Raw genomic sequence first — 21,287 nt, 5'->3', positions numbered from 1 at the left:
AAGAAGATAAGAGCTCATGACAGAGGCTGCACTGGGGCAAAGGAAGGCACAGGGTGTCTCCAAAATCTAGTCGACCACATGGAAGAGAAAGTCATGTCCACCCTAGACCAGCTAGCCCAGTCGAAACCTTCCAGGCCAAAGAAACAACTAGAAGACCTTCTCCCTTCACCACTCTGAGCAGCTTAGGACCTTCTCCCTTCCCACTCTGAGCTCCATCTGGACCTTCTCCCTTCACCACTCTGAGCGCCATCTGGACCTTCACCACTCTGAGCTCCATCTGGACCTTCTTGCTTCACCATTCTGAGCGCCATCTGGACCTTCCCCCTTCACCACTCTGAGCTCCATCTGGACCTTCCCCCTTCACCACTCTGAGCTCCATCTGGACCTTCTTGCTTCACCACTCTGAGCTCCATATGGACCTTCTCCCTTCACCACTGTGAACGGCCATCTGGACCGTCTCCCTTTACCACTCTGAGCTCCATCTGGACCTTCTCCCTTCACCACTCTGAGCTCCATCTGGACCTTCTCCCTACACCACTCTGAGCAGCCATCTGGACCTTCTCCCTTCACCACTCTGAGCACCATCTGGACCTTCTCCCTTCACCACTCTGAGCACCATCTGGATCTTCTCCCTTCACCACTCTGAGCTCCATCTGTACCTGCTCCCTTCACCCCTCTGAGCTCCATCTGAGCTCCATCTGGACCTTCTCCCTTCATCCCTGTGAGCTCCATCTGGACCTTCTCCCTTCACCACTGTGAGCTCCATCTGGATCTTCTCCCTTCACCACTGTGAGCTCCATCTGGACCTTCTCCCTTCACCACTCTGAGCTCCATCTGGACCTTTTTTTATTTTTATAATTCGTTTTATTAACAAACATCGGCAAATCATACATTACAGAGGATCGGGCGAGTCAGCTAGCACATTTCACACAGTCGGAGGGACATACATACATTACAATATCAAGGAACTTTACGGGGAGTCACGCTCTTCCTGATCATCGTTACAGGGTGGTGCACAAATCTCCCCTCTATAGTCATTTCACTGGCCCCAGACTCGCGACCTCTTCTTGGGACATCCCCTTGCCAGATACACCGTTTTTTCTCTGAACATGCACCAGTCAAGATTTCTTTCCCAGTCCTCTAGGGTGGGCGGGCGTGCTGCTCCCCATAGCTGAGCAATATTACGTTTAGCTAACATAAATCCTAGAGTGGCCCACTGAGTCTGCGAGGTATTCAAATCTGTAGGCTCCCATATGTTTAGAAGGCATCTCCGTGCCTCCGGTCGGAGAGTGATGTGTAACACCTTACTGATTATGTTGTGTATCTGAAGCCAATATGAGCTAATATGTGTACATTCCCAGATAGTGTGCATATAGGTGCCGATAAGTCCACATTGTCGCCTGCATTCTCCCGTGTCAGCCCACCCCATGCTCACCAATCGGGGCCCAGATAGATATATTCTGTGAAGGATTTTTAATTGAACCAGCAATAATCGCGCTGGAATCGCCACTACATTGGGAGAGGATATCGCCGGCTGCCAGTCCTCGTCATCCATTTCTATCCCGTCTTGCACCCATTTGTCTCTCAGTGACTGAAGAGAATCCGCCATGTGGTTGATCAACTTTTTGTATATTAGAGAAATCGTTCTCTCGGGGAGGTGACCATCCAGAACCCTGTCCTCTAGTGGGGAGGCCTCCGGGGGAACTGTCTCCTTAGGTAACGCGGACTGGAGCGAATGACGAACCTGTATATAGTGGAAACTCTCCGCATCTGCCAGCTCGTATTCAGTTTGACGTTCCCCGAAGGTCTTGATCTCACCCTTCCCCCACATATCTTTGATAGCAGAAATTCCACCTGTCAAAACCCTTCATTTTCCTGAGATCGCCCAACTTCTCTGAGTCCCACAGAGGGGTGGCTAAAGTTAACTTGTTTCTCCATCCCAGGGAGTTTGTGGCATCATGCCAAATTTGAACTTAATGTTTTGTGGAGCCTGATAATTGAAATCTCTTGGGACGGGAATAAAGAGCTCTATTGTATTTCCCACCCGGTAGGATCCATTTATCCATGGCGTAGCCCAGATCGTCTATGCGGCCGAACATGCCATGGTTAATAGCTGCCAATTGGGAGGCCCAGTAGTACTTCCTGATATCTGGGAGACTAATGCCCCCATCATACCAGTTTAACGTTAGCTTGTTTAGTGCGATTCGAAGTCTTCGTCCCACAGTAGGTCTCTTTGTAGGCCCTCAATTTCCCTGAAGTAGGATGCTGGAACGACATCTAATGTATTTTGCAGGACGTATAGGAATCTGGGCAGGGCCATCATTTTGAAAAGGATGGCCCTACCCAGGAGTGAGATGGGGAGCTTCCTCCAATTGGCAATGTCACTTTTGAGTTTTTGAAGGGGGGGGAATAGGTTGCGAGCATATCGAACTGAAGGATCGAGGGAAACAAAGATCCCCAAATATTTAAACCCCCTGTCATTAATTTGTATCTGACAACCGCGGGGAGGATCAGGAGGGTTCCCACTAAGAGCAAATTGCAGGGATTTCCCCCAATTAATGGAGAGTCCCGAGAACCTCCCAAAGACTGCCTGAATATCGAGAACTACAATTAGGGATTTCTACGGAGAAGCCAAATAGAGCAAGATGTGATCGGCATATAAGGATATACCATCTTCCCACCCCGGGGACCACCTCAGTCCTCGTATCATTGGATCCCAACGAATCCACGCAGCAAAGGGTTCCAAGGCCAGGGCAAAAAGAAGGGGGGACAGCGGGCAGCCTTAACGTGTCCCACGACTAAGCGGGAATGAGGTTTGACACCTTCCTGTTCACCACCACTTGTGCTAGAGGTGCGGAGTACAGCAGGCGTACCCATTGGATAAATTCGGACCAAACCCAAACTTAGCCAGAACTGCCCACAGGTAGGGCCACTCCACGGTGTCAAATGCCATAGTCATGTCCAATGATACAATCACCGCTGGTTCTTGAAGGGTGCGGGCTCTCTCTTTTACCCCATGAATTCTACTCAGGTTAAGGGTGGTGTTTCTATGGGGCATAAAGCCAGACTGATCGGGGTGTATTAGGGTTGTGATTAGGGGTGGGCGGAATTTGCGAAATCCACTTTCGCAAATTATCGCGAAAATGTTAAAAATTATCGCAAACACGCGGATATATCGCGAAGATGCGGAAGTTTTTTTCCCGCATGTTCGCGAGATTTTCTGCATGGTTGCGGCTCGCCAACTTACCAATGTGGTTGCTCGCGGGCGCGGCAATCTTGTTTTCAGTTGTCTCGCGGTGCATGATCGCGAGAAGAAAGACATGATCGCGCGACGCATGACGTCACTGCGGGCGCGAACTGTCGCGAGACAGCGCAAATGGCTAAAAACAATACAACATCTCATGGAGAACGCGACCGGACCAAGAAAACTTGTCGGCGAACGCAGGGATTCAGGTAAGGCGATCGCGCACGCGCGAGAATGTATTATTTTACAGCACGAGCAAGAAACAAATTATCGGCAAGCTGCGGAATGCGGAAATTTTGACATTTCCGCATTCGAAAATGTCAAATTATCGCAATTTCCGCAAACGGAACAAAATTTTCGCCCAGGCCTAGTTGTGATCACCTTTATCAATCGATTAGCTAAAAGTTTGGCCAAAATTTTGGGCTCTGCGTTCAAAAGCGAAATGGGCCTGTATGAAGGACAATCCGTCGTGACCTTTCTCTCTTTGTGGATGGTGACAATGGTGGCCAGTCTCTGTTCCCGGGGTAACACCCCTGCTTCTCTAGACTCCTCAAACATTGACTTTAAGTGGGGGGCAAGTTTATCTGGCCAGAGTTTATAAAGTTCAATGGGGAGTCCGTTTGGGCCTAATGCTTTCCCAGAGTTTAAGGAGCGAATTGCCTGGGCGATCTCATCCTTTGTTAAGGGACTATCCATATATTTTCGGTTGTCAGGGGAGAGACAAGGCAGTTTGATATCGCAAAGCAGTTCCTGCGAATCTACCTCCGAATGAGGGGATGTTGTAGTGTATACTGTTTGAAAGTGTTCAGCAAATCTGTCCACTATCTCCTGCGGTTCCGTGATTAGGACATCTCCCTCTATTCTAAGCTCCGGAACAAGGCGGCACACCCATTCCTTTCTGTCTAGCCAGGCAATTAGTTTCCCGGCTTTATCTCCCAAATCGAAAAGCCTGCCCTGTTGCTCTTTGCTAAGAGCCTTGGCCCTATCTGTCCATCTGGACCTTCTTGCTTCACCACTCTGAGCGGCTCTGGACTTTCTCCCTTCCCACTCTGAGCTCCATCTGGACCTTCTTGCTTCACCACTCTGAGCACCATCTGGACCTTCTCCCTTCACCACTCTGAGCTCCATCTGGACCTTCCCCCTTCACCACTCTGAGCTCCATCTGGACCTTCTTGCTTCACCACCCTGAGCTCCATCTGGACCTTCTCCCTTCACCACTGTGAGCTCCATCTGGACCGTCTCCCTTTACCACTCTGAGCTCCATCTGGACCTTCTCCCTTCACCACTGTGAGCGGCCATCTGGACCTTCTCCTATCACCACTCTGCACTCCATCTGGACCTTGTCCCTTCACCACTCTTAGTGGCCATCTGAACCTTCTCCCTTCACCACTCTGAGCTCCATCTGGACCTTCTCCCTTCACCACTCTGAGTGCCATCTGGACCTTCTCCCTTCACCACTCTGAGCTCCATCTGGACCTTCTCCCTTCACCACTCTGAGCTCCATCTGGACCTTCTCCCTTCACCACTCTTGAGCTCCATCTGAGCTCCATCTGGACCTTCTCCCTTCACCACTGTGAGCTCCATCTGGACCTTCTCCCTTCACGACTGTGAACGGCCATCTGGACCTTCTCCCTTCACCACTCTGAGCTCCATCTGGACCTTCTCCCTTCACCACTCTTGAGCTCCATCTGAGCTCCATCTGGACCTTCTCCCTTCACCACTGTGAGCTCCATCTGGACCTTCTCCCTTCACCACTGTGAACGGCCATCTGGACCTTCTCCCTTCACCACTCTGAGCTCCATCTGGACCTTCTCCCTTCACCACTCTTGAGCTCCATCTGAGCTCCATCTGGACCTTCTCCCTTCACCACTGTGAGCTCCATCTGGACCTTCTCCCTTCACCACTGTGAACGGCCATCTGGACCTTCTCCCTTCACCACTCTGAGCACCATATGGACATTCTCCTTTCACCATTCTGAGCGCCATCTGGACATTCTCCCTTCACCACTCTGAGCACCATCAGGACATTCTGCCTTCAAGACTCTGAGCGGCCATCTGGACCTTCTCTTTTGACCACTCTGAGCGGCCATCTGGACCTTCTCCTTTCACCTCTCTGAGCTCTATCTCGAACTTCTGCCTTCACCACTCTGAGCGGCTCTGGACCTTCTCCCTTCACCACTCTGAGCTCCATCTGGACCTTCTCCCTTCCCACTCTGTGCGCCATCTGGACCTTCTCCCTTCCCACTGTGAGCTCCATCTGGACCTTCTCCCTTCACTACTCTGAGCGGCCATCTGGACCTTCTCCCTTCACCACACTGAGCTCCATCTGGACCTTCTCTCTTCACCACTCTGAGCTCCATCTGGACCTTCTCCTTTCACTACTCTGAGCGGCCATCTGGACCTTCTCCTTTCACCACTCTGAGCGGCCATCTGGACCTTCTCCTTTCACTATTCTGAGTGGCCATGTGGACCTTTTCCCTTCACCTCTCTGAGCTGTTTCTGGAACTTCTCCCTTCACCACTCTGAGCGGCTCTGGACCTTCTTCCTTCACCACTCTGAGCTCCATCTGGACCTTCTCCCTTCCCACTCAGAGCTACATCTGGACCTTCTCCCTTCACCACTCTGAACGGCCATCTGGACCTTCTCCCTTCACTACTCTGAGCTCCATCTGGAGATTCTCCTTTCACCACTCTGAGCTCCATCTGGACTTTCTCCCTTCACCACTCTGAACGGCCATCTGGACCTTCTCCCTTCACCACTCTGAGCACCATCTGGACATTCTCCCTTCAGCACTCTGAGCTCCATCTGGACCTTCTCCCTTCACCACTCTGAGCGGCCATTTGGACCTTCTCCCTTCACCACTCTGAGCTTCATCTGGACCTTCTCCCTTCACCACTCTGAGCGGACATCTAGACCTTCTGCCTTCACCACTCTAAATGGACATCTGGACCTTCTCCATTCACCACTTTGAGTTCCATCTGGAGATTCTCCGTTCACCACTTTAAGTGGCATCTGGACCTTCTCCCTTCACCGCTCTGAGCTCCATCTGGAGATTCTCCCTTCACCACTCTGAGCTCCATCTGGACCTTCTCCCTTGACCACTGTGAGTGGGCAACTGGACCTTCTCCCTTCACAACTCTGAGTGGCCATCTAGACCTTCTCCCTTCCCCACTCTGAGTGGCCATCTGGACCTTCTCCTTCCCCACTCTGAGCGTCCATCTGGATCTTCTCCCTTCACCACTCTGAGCTCTATCTGGAGATTCTTCCTTCACCATTTTAAGCGGCATATGGACCTTCTCCCTTCACCACTTTGAGCTCCATCTGGACCTTCTCCCTTCAACACTCTGACCTCCATCTGGACCTTCTCCCTTCACCACTCTGAGCGGCCATCTGGGCCTTTTCCCTTCACCACTCTGAGCTCCATCTGGACCTTCTCCTTTCACCACTCTGAATGGCCATCTGGACCTTCTCCTTCCCCACTCTGAACGGTCATCTGGACCTTCTCCTTTCACCACTCTGAACGGCCATCTGGACCTTCTCCCTTCACCACTCTGAACGGCCATCTAGACCTTCTCCCTTCCCCATTCTGAGCGGCCATCTGGACCTTCTCCCTTCACCACTGTGAGCTCCATCTGGACCTTCTCCCTTCACCTCTCTGAGCTCCATCTGGACCTTCTCCCTTCACCACTCTGAGCTCCATCTGGACCTTCATGCTTCACCTCTCTGAGCTCCATCTGGACCTTCTCCCTTCACCACTCTGAGCTCCATCTGGACCTTCTCCCTTCACCTCTCTGAGCTCCATCTGGACCTTCTCCCTTCACCTCTCTGAGCTCCATCTGGACCTTCTCCCTTCACCACTCTGAGCGGCCATCTTCCACCACTTAAAGATGAACTCAAGCACTCACTTGCATGTCCTGGAAAGAGCAGGTCAGTGAGCACCCCTGGCCTCTCCCATGAAAGTGAGCCCACAAGAGTGGCCCTCGGTGACAAGGACACAAAGATGGACATACTGTACTGGGCCACTCTCATCCCCCACACTAGACATTCCAGTTCATAGCCACCTGCACTGCGGGACTAGTAGGCCTATACCTTGGAGGATTAAAATTGAAACTACTTACCTCAGAATCCAATGTGCTATTATCCGAAAAGATCTGGATGAATAAAGGCGACCTTCATTGTGTGTGGCAGACGCAGGCTCAAGGCGGCTCCTCTAGCCGGCGGCAGAACCTCCAGCTTCCTGGACCCTGACTAGTCACGCTAGAGTTGGCCCTAAGTGGCCCAACCTGGAACACAGCAAAGTCCCTCCATCTCCGCTGCAGTGGGATCCTAAGCTAGGGTTGATGACTGGTGGATCCTGTCCCCCCATGCTTCTATAACGTTTGTGGGCAGAGGTGGTGTTTTCCCAGGTTCAGCTCTCGGATCGGTTTCTGGCAGATCCTGTCCTTTTCCACATACTAGTCCATCCGGAGTCTTTGTCTTACAGAACCAGCAGGAAGGTGCGTGGATTTGGGATCTCCTTGTCAGGGGAGAACCAAAGCAAGAGCCCAAAGGAGGGGGAGGATTCCCCACTTAGCTAGCTCTCAACCTGTTGGGGGTAACTCTTCCGGGGAACAATGGAACCTCTGAGGGGCCCGATATGGTAACCGCTGTGCCCTCCCAAACAGTGACGACTTCCACCTCACTATACTGAGAGCAGAGAGAGCTTCCGATGGCGGTCTTCAAAGAGGGACCTGCTTCAAGCATCAGCGCTGGTGAGAAAACCAGGAAGAGAGCTCAAACAGGCCCAGGGCAGCCGAAGATGAAGAAGCGCTAGGGATGTGTGAGCCGAGGTGTAGCCGGGTCTACCATGCCGAAGCAGTCTGGGAAGTAGGAAGACCAGAAAGAGATGGTGGCCTGAAGTTTGCTAACTGCCAACTAGGGTTGCCACCTTTCTCAGTGAAAAAGTCCTGCTCTTTGTTCATAATCCGAGATTCTGAAATCTCCAGAAGCTGGTCCTTGCGTACAAACGCGTGTGTGCGATGCTCTGTATTCTTTTATAACACGTTCATTCTGTCTTTATTTGTTTTGCTCTTCGTTTATCGACGGCTTAAAGAGCTCCTGAACACATTTGATTTGAATTATTACTCTATGAGTTGTATTACATTTATTTTACATTATGGAAAATACCGGCTTTTGACGATTTCCCCAGTTTTTTTCCAGCCCTTAAAATAAAAAGCCCAGCTTTGCCAGAAAAATATTGGTCCCAGTCCTGCCAACAAAATCTAACCAGCAAATGTCCTGCCTAGTTCTAGCGCTCGCAGTGGTCTGGCATGGTACTGCAGTGTCTGTCTTGCATGTGTGTTGCTTGATGCTTTTGGCGCCATTCTTCACTTAGCACATCAGCACGTGGCTGCCATTTCCTGAGCACATGCCAGATCCAGGCGATTGCATCAGTGCCTTGGCCGCCCGCCACTCTATGACAGGAAGTCAGGCCAACCAAAACCCACAGATCGGCCAGCACTTTATCCCAAGAGCCAAACACCCCGGTGGATAGGCGTTGTGCCAACTCTTCGCAACCACATCTACTGCTGCAGGGGACGTTTTTTTTGTACTTTTGTTCTTGAGAACAGAGAGAGTTGCGAAGGCGGGAGCTCTCCTGGCATCAGTCGACCAAGGCCTGTGGACGAGGTGCGTAGGAGGCGATAAAATGGCTTCCAGACAAGCGCTCATGGGTGGCATCAGCACAAAGGCATGCTGGCAGCGCGTGCAGCTGAGTTAGGGGGATACAAGGCGACCCTCAGTCAATTACATATTTATCTTGGAGTATTTATATTGCCCACAGCAGACTACATCACCTCAAAGCGCCTCCATCCTGGCCTCATGGCACCTGTTATGAGGAATCCTTTGTGGATGGCATGCATCCTTATGGGCGATGAGGGGGTGGGGGGGATGGAAGTGGTTTTAACTTTCTTCTTCAGTAGCTGCTCGTTGCAAAGCCACAATGGACCACGAGCTGGAGAAGAGAGGACCTACAACGCAGAACGCGCGCCTGCCTGCTCAGAGAAATAGAACCCGTGGAAGCAGGCGGCTCAAACTTCCATGTTGTCGTACATTTGCACATGGTATGCTTCCAAATCACAAGCCAGTGCACTTAATTTGTACCAGCCACCTGGCTCAGTTAGTTGTGATCTTCAGGGCAGGACGTGGTAATAGATGTCACCTCTCTCTTTCTACCTTCAGCCCTGTGGCCATTGGGCTACTGATATCTTAGAAGTACATGTGCTTGTTGCCATTACTTAAGCTGGCGTTAGCGACTGGATGTGGCTGTCATCAGTCACTTATAATCAGACATCTCAAGTCTCACTCATTGTGAGTGACACTCACTCGTTTAGAGGTTGGGTTGAGCTCTTACTCACGCCAGCTAAATAGCACATCTGTTCAGGAGGGCTAGCACCTAGACTATAAATGGGGCTGTATTCGAGGCTCTAGAGTGGGCCAGGCAGCATCCTACAGGGATCAGGAGGGACTTCCACCACAGTGGGACCTCTCCTACAGACCGCTCAGGGGGAGGGGGAGGGGCAACTTTGAATACACCAGAGGGCTGCGCCGCCACTTTTCTAAGACTACCTTAGTAACCTTATATTTATTTACATTTTGTATCGAGTCACTGACATCAGTTCTTATGTTGTCATTGATATGCAACGGTTCCTGACAGGGCTTCCTCTGATGTCAGGCCTAAGAACTTTCAAACCTGGTTTAATAATATGTTTCAGTAACTTATTAGTTATTAATAGATTATTATAAGAAACCGTCATGAATGCAAAGTCTCATTTCAAGCGGTATATGACATCACTTCCTGTACCGTCATGCTCCTGGGGGGTGACGCCACTATTGTTATCTCAGAAAGAACCAGAATCAGGAGAAGCGAATGAGCTTTACAAGGCGCAGAGCTCTGATTGGGGAAGAAACGTGTAGTGTTGGCACTTTATTCACGTTGGTTGTGGCACGTTCACTTATTTGGTTGATGCGCACTTCCGGTTCACCGAGCCCAGCACGTGATCTCAGAGCGCCTTCAGTCAGTCATTGCCGGTTTGCAGCTCTGCACCTGGCAGCCAGGAGCACATGTGCACGTCAGACAGGCTCAAGCGCCTTCCAAGGAGGTTCACAGTATTTCACAAGGACCTTCATAGAGGGAACTCAACACATTCTAGGATGTTCTAGCACTCTCTTACCCATTAAAGGCCCCCCAATGTTACTTTCAGTGCCCCAAAGTCTGCATAAAGAGGAGCCCCACTTTGAACCATAGCTCTGACGGGACCAAGCAAGCAAAGCACGTCATTGCGACCCTCTCCAGAAGAGCTCGCTTCTCTCTTCCATCCAAGCATCTATCCATTCATCCTTTCAGCCTTCCATCCACCTGCTGATAGCCACCACTTCACCCTAACATTCTGTCATCCATTCATCCCTTCATCCATCATTCAGTCTTTCACCATTCTGTCCTTCCATCCCTCCGACCATCCATATCCACACCTATCCATCCATCTACGAACCTATCCATTCATTCATTCATCCACTCTTTCAGTCATCCATCCCTACATTCACCTTTTCAGTCATCCATCCCCATCCAGCTTTTCACTCATCCATCCATCCATTCACCCTTTCACTCATCCATCCATCCACTCTTCCACTTACCCATCCATTCATTAGAGGAGCCTCTCTGGCCATGTTACAACAGATCTGTTATCTGCACTTGCTATAGCGCCCTTTACCCAGTGGTCGAAGTGCACTTTAAAAAGTATGGGAACTATGAGGCTGCACAAAATGGAGACGGGTGAGTGAGCGTGGAGCCTAAAAAACAAAATATTCTGTAACTTTTGGGGTCTTTCACCTTCAGATATAAAATAACACACAGCTTAAATAAAAATGAAATGGAAGTTATGTTAGTCAGTGAGAAAACGCACTATCGTACATTAGGAAACCTCTGTCAGTTGATGCCCTGCATCGGAGAGCCACAGAATTGAATCCTGGTTGGTGCAGTGGAGAATACTGACTTGTGTATGTTTAGTGAGATGAGGTCCCAGTCTGTGACAGAAAGCACTGGGAACATGCAAGTCATAATTATTACACGTGCATTACTCACAGTACTAGATAGCTGCCACAAAACACGCAAAAAAGTTTCAGATAAAAAAGTGTGCTTCCAAAATATAGATTAAGTAATGCCTAGACTGGACATAGTGCATTTTTTATGATTCCCTTTTATAAGGTCACATTTTACAGCTTTGCTGGTAGCTCCCTTCCATAAAACTCTCAAAAAATAAATCTGTGTCATCAGAAAACTTCAAGTGATTCCATCAATTAAAGCCAATACCAGCTTCCAGAGACCCTTTACATTTGCAGATTAACCAGTTGCGCACAGTCACATTTCTATCAGGCAAGCAGGCACCCGGGCAAGAAGGCTTCTGTCTGCCCTTCCGTCTGGTTCACAGCACAGGAGACTCCCTGCCTTACACGTCAGCTGAACACAAAAAGAACAGATGATGGACAGAATGCTGAACAAATCTAACATTCACCCCCAGTCACAGATCCGGGTTTAATCCATAGTTTTTTTGCTCACCACACCACCCAAGTTTGGAACTAGTCATATACAAATCAGTCTTGACCCTGCTCCCCAGGGAACAGTCTACCCCGAACTGCAGGCCAGGTCCACCCTGGACAGGAAACAAGCATCCTGGGTATAACCCCTCATCAGCCAGGCTAGCTTGAATCTGGTGGCGTAGCGAGCACAGGACCCACTCCTGGGCATTCCCTTCCCACTTAGGGCAACAAATGCAAAAAGAACAGATGATGAATGGAATGCTGAACAAATCAAACATTCACCCCCAGTCACAGATCTGGGTTGAATCGCTCGTTTTTTTGTGGGTCCCAGGCTCACTGTGCCACTGGATTCAAGCTAGACTGGCTGATGAGGGGTGATGCCCTGAAATCGGCGATAGGCTGTGCGTGCAAAAAACACAATGGTTTTAAATCAGATCTGTGAATGGGTGTGAATTTTTGATTTGTTCAGCATTCCGTCCATCATCTGTTCGTTTTACAATTCAGCTAAAGCATTTCAACTCTCGGAATTAACGGTCCTGGGGCGGATGCCTTTTCATAAAAAAAGTATGGGCATATCGTGCCCCTTAGATCCCTCCCACTGTGACCACTGCCTGTACTCACCTATACGGGGCAAGACAGGATGGGACTGGACCACTTTTTTGGGAGGAACACTAGCTGTGGTTTATGACTCAGATGTTCATTAAAATGTCACCTTGCTGAATGTGGTACCCCGAGTGTACCCGTTCCTGTACGTCTGGAGTCTGAATGCTGAGAGTAAATGATGCCACAGAGTGTTACTTTGCTGAATATGGTATCCTGAGTGTCCTCGTTCCTGTGCCTCTGGTGTCTGGAATGCTGAGAGCATATGATGCCATAGAATATTACTTTGCTGAATGTGGTCTCCTAAGTGTCCCCGTTCCTGTGCCTCTGGTGTCTGGAATGCTGATAGTATATAATGCCATAGAATGTTACCTTGCTGAATGGGGTACCCTGAGTGTCCCCGTTCCTGTGTGTCTGGTGTCTGGAATGCTGAGAGCATATAATGCCATAGAATATTACTTTGCTGAATGTGGTACCCTGAGTGTCCCCATTCCTGTACCTCTGGTGTCTGGAATGCTGAGAGTAAATGATGCCACAGATTGTTTCTTTGCTGAATGTGGTCTCCTGAGTGTCCCTATTCCTATACCTCTGGTGTCTGGAATGCTGATAGTATATAATGCCATAGAATGTTACCTTGCTGAATGGGGTACCCTGAGTGTCCCCGTTCCTGTACGTCTGGTGTCTGGAATGCTGAGAGTAAATGATGCCATTGAATGTTACTTTGATGAAAGTGGTCTCCTGAGTGTCCCCATTCCTGTGCCTCTGGTGTCTGGAATGCTGGGAGTAAAGGATGCCATAGAATGTTACTTTGCTGAATGTGGTCTCCTGAGTGTCCCTATTACTGCACTTCTGGTGTCTGGAATGCTGAGAGTATATGAAGCCATAGAATGTTACTTTGCTAAATGTGGTACCCTGAGTGTCCCCGTTCCTGTACCTCTGGTGTCTGGAATGCTGGGAGTAAATGATGTCATAGAATGTTACTTTGCTGAATGTGGTACCCTGAGTGTCCCCGTTCCTGTACCTCTGGTGTCTGGAATGCTGGGACTAAATGATGTCATAGAATGTTACTTTGCTAAATGTGGTACCCTGAGTGTCCCTATTCCTGTACCTCTGGTGTCTGGAATGCTGAGAGTAAATGATGCATAGAGTGTTGGTTTGTACCCGGGAGTCGAAGCTGGAAGATAGGGTCAGTTGGAGGAAGGATGAAGCTTTGACAGGCCCTACCTACTGTTGCTGTAATGTGAGAACCTAACATGAAATAAACAACTTAGCTCTTACCTGAGTGGCCTCGGCCTCCTGTATGAAGACCCTACCTTCCGACTTAAATTTGAAAATGCAGCAAGACTCTGGTGGCTGTTGGGAGCCATTTCTTTCAAAGGAGAGGCCTGTCATGAGAAGGAAGATGGCCATGTGGCCCTGTGACCATGGACCATGGAGGATTAGTCTGGGACTGTCCACCCTCAAATCCACCGGTGCGTATAGAGCTCTTCCGGGATTGGCAGCATTGGCAGTCCACCCCCCATAGGAGTTAGCCATCGGCTCAGACACCATGACTCGGATAACAGTGCTAAGTTGAAACACCGCAGGCCTGAAACCAAAATTAGACAATAAGTATTGGGTAACGTTTGTTAAATCAAAAACAATTTGCTGTTTCCAGGAGATGCGACCAATGGGTGACATCACAGTGCATATTTTTTCTGCATACACTACAAAAGCCACAAAGGAAACAAAAGGGGGGGGGGGCGAGAGGTGGACTAACCTCCAAATTGGGCACCTATGGTCAAGTATTTTCCCAAAGTAACAAGAATATCCAAGTGTTAATGATTTCCAGTGACCTTTGGAGCTAGACATAATGAATGTTTATATGCTGCCGGCTCTACAATCAGTATGCTATACGCAACTGAACGAGCGAGGGAAGCAAGCTAGCCTTTCCGGACAAAATTCTATGTCATCTTCACACCTTATTCACTCGCGATCAAGGCAGCAAATCCTTTTTGGACTTCAGGGACTTTAACACCAAACCCGATGACACACTAGCTAACCTAGATGCACTGCCAGGGCTTTCAGTGGGCCGGGTCTCACCAGGTCTGAGCACCGTCAGTTTTTTAAAGGGGGCCTGGAAACGGGTCCCCATCGGGCTCTGTTTTGTGCCCCATCACAGGCGGTCCGTGTTTTTTCCGGACTGCAGTGACAGCAAGCACATCGATGTTCGCTGCTCACACTGCTCACTTCTCACTGGGGGAGAAGTTACAGCATGACATCATGCCAGGTGAGCGTTGTATGGGAAGGGAAATCCTTTAAAGAGAGTCATTTTCTATCTGATTTCCCTTCACTTTTTTAAACTCGGGAGCAGCAACATTGTCGTGGTGTCACCAGGGCTTTAATTGGAAGCTTTTAAAATATTATAAACAAGCCATAGTTGCTGCTTATTTATCTTATGCAACCAAAAACCATTGACAAAGCCAATAGTCCTGACTTGTTGTATTTAGGATGTTACTTGTTGTATCGCATATCTGGATGCAATGACAGAAACAGCAAACTACAAGTCGGGCGAAACACTATGCTCAGCGCAGACTTTTAGCCTACGTGTTTTTAGGCCACACCCTTAATTACATTGACCACGCGCCTTTGAGAGACCCCTAGTTTTTTCATCCCACTTAAAGCAAGTACTGCACATTTATGATATCCGCAGACCAACGTTTCTTTGATCTCTGCCAATCCGTACCTAAAAGAGCGGTACCTCCTTTGCGTCCTTTGCGTTTAAAAATTATCTGCGCCTCCTTAAATGGATCTATGCCCTCGGATTAACCCACGCATTCCACCTTCCGATCAGGGAGGCGTGCAAGCTTGATCGATTACATTTCAGTCAACTTTGAATCATGGCAGTTGGTTGATGGCCTTGAAATTGACATGGAGGGTTAACTTGAACATTACTTCCATCCATGAATTAAGGGGAGGGGAATGACAGTTAACAACAAACAGAAAGTTAATAGCCTTACATCAGCATAGCAGGCGTAATATTGGCCTCCAGAAAAATATGATTAGAGAATATCAGGAGATAACAGACCCTAAAGACTCAGGGGTATATTCACAAGAACGTGTGATAACTACCGCAAGAGTAGCCTAACGCAACTCTCAACATCGCAGCCCATTGCGGGAAAATTACGCCGTGCCAACCAAGTATTCACAATGCGGCGGTAGCATGCGATAGTCACCAGATAACACATCAAATGGCAGCGCAAAATCCAACGCCACACCACAAAAATGCGAAATGCGAACTCAAAAATTCATGCGATGAGGCCAATCGCGGTAAATAAATTAGCGAAAACCAGCCACAGGCCTGCAGATCCCACTCGACTGGCGGGAAAATGCACTCTAAAAGAAACAAACAAAAAAACACCAAAACCAATTCAAACTGGGTAGCAACATGGATGCATGCACCCGGACCGAGTGAAGAGGACAGGCCAAACTCCACAAGCCCCACGGAGGACCAGCATGGAACCCCGGGGTCAGGGAAGGGCAAGGAGAAGAGGAAGAGGAAGATGGGGTTCAGTCTGCAGCAAGACCGGATCATCGTCACGGAGGTGACAGAACACCATCAACAACTGTTCGTCACCTCCACTGCGGCACTGGCAACACAAACGGAAATATGGCACTCCATCGTCACCAACGTCAATGCAATTGAAGTGCCGAGGAGGTCAATGGAGGAGGTCAGGAGGTGCTGGCATGAAGTGCACAGCCAAACGAAGGAGAAACTCGCCGCCAACAGGAATGTAGCAACGGCGACTGGAGGTGGGAGTCCTGCGACACAAGAGGAGCTGGACGAGCTGGAGGAAATGGTGGCCACAGTCAGCAGTGTGGAGACGGTGGCAGGGGTTGTAGTCCTGGACACAGCTCGAAATGACCTGACCCAACAGCAACAGGGTGAGTAACGACCAGGGACTGGGAGGACGGGGGAGATGGGCACAATGGCACACATGCACCAATATGTGGCACACACTGCACACCCACAATGATCATGCAGCATGTCCCTGACAGCCTTGGCACACTGCAGCACACATAGAAACACCAAGTAGGCCACCATCCACTATGTGTACAAAGGGGGCCCCCCTCCCCACCACCAACATCAAAACCGACCCATGCACATGTGCTGAAACCAGGAAAGCAGCGGCTCTGTGACCCACACTGACTATGCAAGTGATACTGCATGACAGATAGCATGGCTGCAGTCACAATACATGCCATGGCCCACAAATCGACATGGAGGTGTCCCAGTGCAGTTTATATCCATAAAAGAAGCGGGTCACACTCTGATATATCCACGTGCACCCACAACCCATGCCGCACAACATACGCAGCAGACAAACAATGCACCAGACCACAAAATCTGTCCGGGAGCACATATGACCCAAGTCAAAAACAATACAGCCCCCGAAAAGGACAAAATCCAAAGGCACCCCACCTCAAAGGGAGATGTGTACACGAAATCAGAGCTGTAGGGGCAACTCCCCCACAATGCAGCACACACACATAGCAATCACAGTACATCAGCAATGACGGCAACGTGGTACAATGCACAACACCAGAGGACAGAGTTCACAACATGTTCGGCTTGTGCGTAGTAACTGTCCACTCACATCTGGCATTGCCTGACACTATGTGATGATAATGTACGGGTACTACCACACATCCGTCATGTAGTCGGTAAACACACTGACTACCATCAAATAACCAGCTCCACCAAAACAGTCACAATGTACATTGGCATGCAGTCTGAATTTAAACACCTGCAATCCTTTAACATACATGTACAACACTGTTAACCTGCATCACCCCTTTACATTTCAGAGGGACAAAGAAGAACTCCTGCAGAGCACACGACACTTCCCATCAGTGATGATGAAGAGGACAACCTGCACATATGTCAGGACAACCTCCAATGGATGATAGACAGCCTCCGCACCCCATAACCAGGAGCAGGGCAGGCCAGCTGCCTCGAGGTGACCCCACCACCTGCACAGACCACACAGCAGAAAACACACACCACCACAGCTGTCTCCCATGACCCCCCCGACCAATACATGGAGTTCAAACAGCGTGTGTGTGCATGCCAGGTGGAGTTGGCTGATCAGCTGCAGCTGGGTTTCAAGCTCGTGGCAGCCAAACTCGATGCCATACGTGGGTGTCTGAGTCCCATCATGGACCACATACAGTCCCTATCGGACACACCCTGTCCGCACCATGCTCCACCACAGACCTTGGCTGACTTCGCTGGGGCCATTAATCGGATACAAGAACTGTCTGGTCAGACAGGCACCAGCGATGACAGCACAGAGTTGGCACAGCTGCGGAGGGCAATGGAGACCATTGAGCAGATGCAGGCTGGATGTCTGGCTGCCACGTCTGGACACCAGCAAGCAGAAGCTGGGAACTTCAATGACCTGCAGTACATCATCTTGCCATTGAAGCCACTGAGCCTGTCACAGATGGCTGCAGCGGGAACATCGACACACACAGCTCCGATCCCTGATGTGTCAGTGGCACACGGCGATGCAGCCCCATCACCTTCGCAGTCTGATGTGTCAGTGGCACCCAGTGATGCAGCCATTACACCACCACACACACCGGACACACCAGACACAGAACCCGTATCAGGGGAGTAAGATGGGGATGGAAATTACTGTGTGAGGAAGGAGGCAGTAGCATCCATCACTGCCATATGGCATGTCCCTGCCTGGTTCTGCCCTATGCATCATGCCCTGGAACAACACCTCCCACTGACCCCGGAATACTCTGCGACATTCACCCGGACCCCGACACGGACTGCCACAGCTTCACTGCGGGACAATTACACAGCAACCCTGATGTGGACTGCACTCCTCCTCGTCCAAATCACTTTTCAATCCCCAAAGGACTCTGTTTGGCCCACCGCTGCGCTTCCATGTGATGTGGGCTTGGATGGCCATGTACAGCTCCAGCTCCATCAATCACCTGAATGTGAATAAAACATTCTAAATGACACATATGTGTCATGACTATTTTCACTTACGTATTGCAGTATGGCGGGATGTAGGGACAATGATGCACATGTAGGTACACCCTGGTGACTGACATCTACACGTATGTGTATCCCTGAAACACATGGCCAATTGGATGACTGGGGAGGTGAGTACTAGCGGTGTCCCCATTGCACATTCACTACAGTCTCACAACCCCCCAACGTAGGCACACGTCCATGTATTGAATAGGGCTGTGTGTAGGAATGCCCAATCGGTAGAAGGCCAGAGGTGGTTTCCTACATCACATGTGACAACCGAACTTCACATCGCATACCTACACGCACACATCTGTGTGGCCACGTCCTGTTCCAATTCATGACATAGCTACACATGGTCTGAGTTTGGACACCATACTCACATTGCAGAAGTCACGTAAGTGCACAGGTCGGCCAGCAACTATCCCAAAACAATGTCTGGCCCACAGAGGTGAAGCTTGCAAAAGGGAGCCACCCCCATTGTACATGCGTCAGTCAGTTCCTCCCTGTGTAGGGGCGATGCTCATTGTGGCACACGAGTGGACAATTGATTCAACACTCATCACAGTTAGACACCAGTGGATTAGTATAGACTTTATTGGCATGTGCGTGTCAGTACGGACGAGGCAAAGGCCACGACAGGCAGAGACAGGCTTAAGGCGCTTACACACAGCATGGGAACATGTTGAGGTTCAGAAAATGGTGAGGCAAAAATGGAGAACGATCATCACGGGTGACAACGGTCTCAGCACACCTTGCCGTTCTGGACGAGTCATGTTTTGCCTGTCGTCTGCCCGTTGCAGTTCTGGCTGTTCGTTGTGAATGTTGTGGAGTGGTGCTGTCGCTGCTCTTGGCACGGGAACGCCTACTCTGCATCTCATTAGCGATAGTTGCTGGGGTCATCCGTGGTGATGTTTTTTGTGGCTGCTATCGTGGGTAAACTGGTGCTGTGGGTTGTTAACACCAGTTTGTGATTGGGGCGATACGTTTATCACAACTTTGGTTGCGATAAAGTGCCGTTAAGTTGGCGATAGCTGCTTGTGAATATGGCCCCCAGAGTTAATCTCAAGATTTGAAATCTTAATCTGTCTCGGTGGCCAAACATTCGGTAATTTGACCCTAGAAGTAGACATACTCCTAATAGTAAGCCCCTCACATTGAATGGTTCGATCAGGAAGGCAACGAGCTAAAAACAGCGCTCCTACTGGCGTTGAAAAGAAGGCGCATTACTCCTGATGGGGGAAAACGGCAAAAAAACACGAAGACAGAGGTAAAAGTGTCTTGTTGAATACAAAAAAAGCCAGGTGCAGGGAAAGGCTTGGCAGGTAATCACGGAAGCTCTGGCGGGCGCTTCTGGGAGCTAGTAAGATGGGAATGGTAAGGCACCCAAAAACATTCAGAGAGCACCATCATGTCCGACTCCTGGTTTAACTATTTTCCATCACTGTACCGCTCTGCCAGCCACAGAAATCCCATCCCGAGCGAAGTATCTGAGGGAGCCGAAGATGAACGAAGAGTACTCAATGGAGGAGATTCAAAGCGCCGCCCCACCCAGCACACCAGGAGGCAAACTGTTAGACGAGGAATTCTCTGGAGGTGAAGTGCGTCCAGCAATCCTCAGCCAGAAAGGGCACAGGGCCCCAGGGCCGACCGGATTCCAACAGATAGAGTGAGACCGGAGCTCACTACATGGGTACCCATCTTAACCTCTGTCTACAATGTGTTATGGACTCAAGGGATGGTACCACCGGCCTCGTGGAAATCTGCCACAATCGTCTGTCTCCATCAGAAAGGTACTTGGGACGATCCAGCCAATTATCGACCGATCTCTCTACTCAAAGCAGCAACGAAAATATATGCAAAGCTCTTACACACTCGCTTAGACGATTGGACGGGCGACAACGGGACCATCGATGCATCTCAGGCAGGCAACTGACCAAGCAATGTGGCTATTTAACATCGGCCTGAAATAAACAAGCATCAGCAAATCGAAACTATATTTGACATCTATGGATTTAAAAATGGCCTTTGATACTGTAAACCGAGACCTACTTTGGCAAACACCGTCAGCCCAGGGCTGTCTCATACCCGCATGAAGCTGTCATACGTGATAATACTGCTTGGGATATATTTGGCGTAAGAGGAGAAACGCCTGAAAGCTTCAATGTTAATATTGGGATCAGACAGGGGTGCCTCCTGGCCCCCAGCTGTGTTTAATATATTCATCAATGATGCCGTCCGGTACCTGACTACCTTGAATCTTGATGTACCGGTCTTTGGGGGCCATACAATGGCGATTCTATTTTTTGCTGAAGAGGCATAAGCTCTTGAAAGCCTTTGAAAGCTGCTGCAACACAAAGAGGTTACAGATGAATACTGAGGAATCAAAAGATATGATCCTAAAGGGCTGTCCTGAATCGAGGAGCTCCTTTAGAATGTATGGAACCCCTTTGGTACCCATTGTGAGAAAGTGTCTCTGTATATACTGTTCCCAAATAGGTACAGGGTGTACAGAGTCCACAGTCCCCCAGGGTTTGACAGAGTTTAAAGTTAGATAGAACCTTACTCTCTAAAGTGGTAGCTTGGTCGAGCAGTAAGGCAGTATCAGAGGACAGTGTAAAGCATTTGTTGTACACACTCAGTCAGCAAATGGTCTCACACACTCAAGAACTGAACTCTAGGCCAATGGTTTATATATAAAAATATATGGTTGTTTTATTTTAGAACCGACAATAGGTATTAAAATATACTTTCTCAGAATGAGATGCTTTAGTTAAATACTTTGCAATAGGCCATTGACTTGTGCAGATAATAGTTACAGTTTGTTGCAATAGGC

General features: G+C 49.5%; 1 protein-coding gene across 3 annotated transcripts in view; it reads right to left on the bottom strand.

The window, feature by feature from the left end:
- The window catches only part of LOC146788821 (BTB/POZ domain-containing protein KCTD12-like), a 731,043-nt gene that overhangs the window by 162,321 nt on the left and 547,435 nt on the right, over positions 1–21,287 (bottom strand). The gene's annotated exons all lie outside the window — the stretch shown is intronic.

Source organism: Triturus cristatus, chromosome 10 (genome assembly GCF_964204655.1).
Source record: "Triturus cristatus chromosome 10, aTriCri1.1, whole genome shotgun sequence".
Lineage (NCBI taxonomy): Eukaryota > Metazoa > Chordata > Amphibia > Caudata > Salamandridae > Triturus > Triturus cristatus.
Note: the sequence above shows the minus strand (reverse complement) of the source record. Positions and strands in the feature narration are given on the sequence as shown.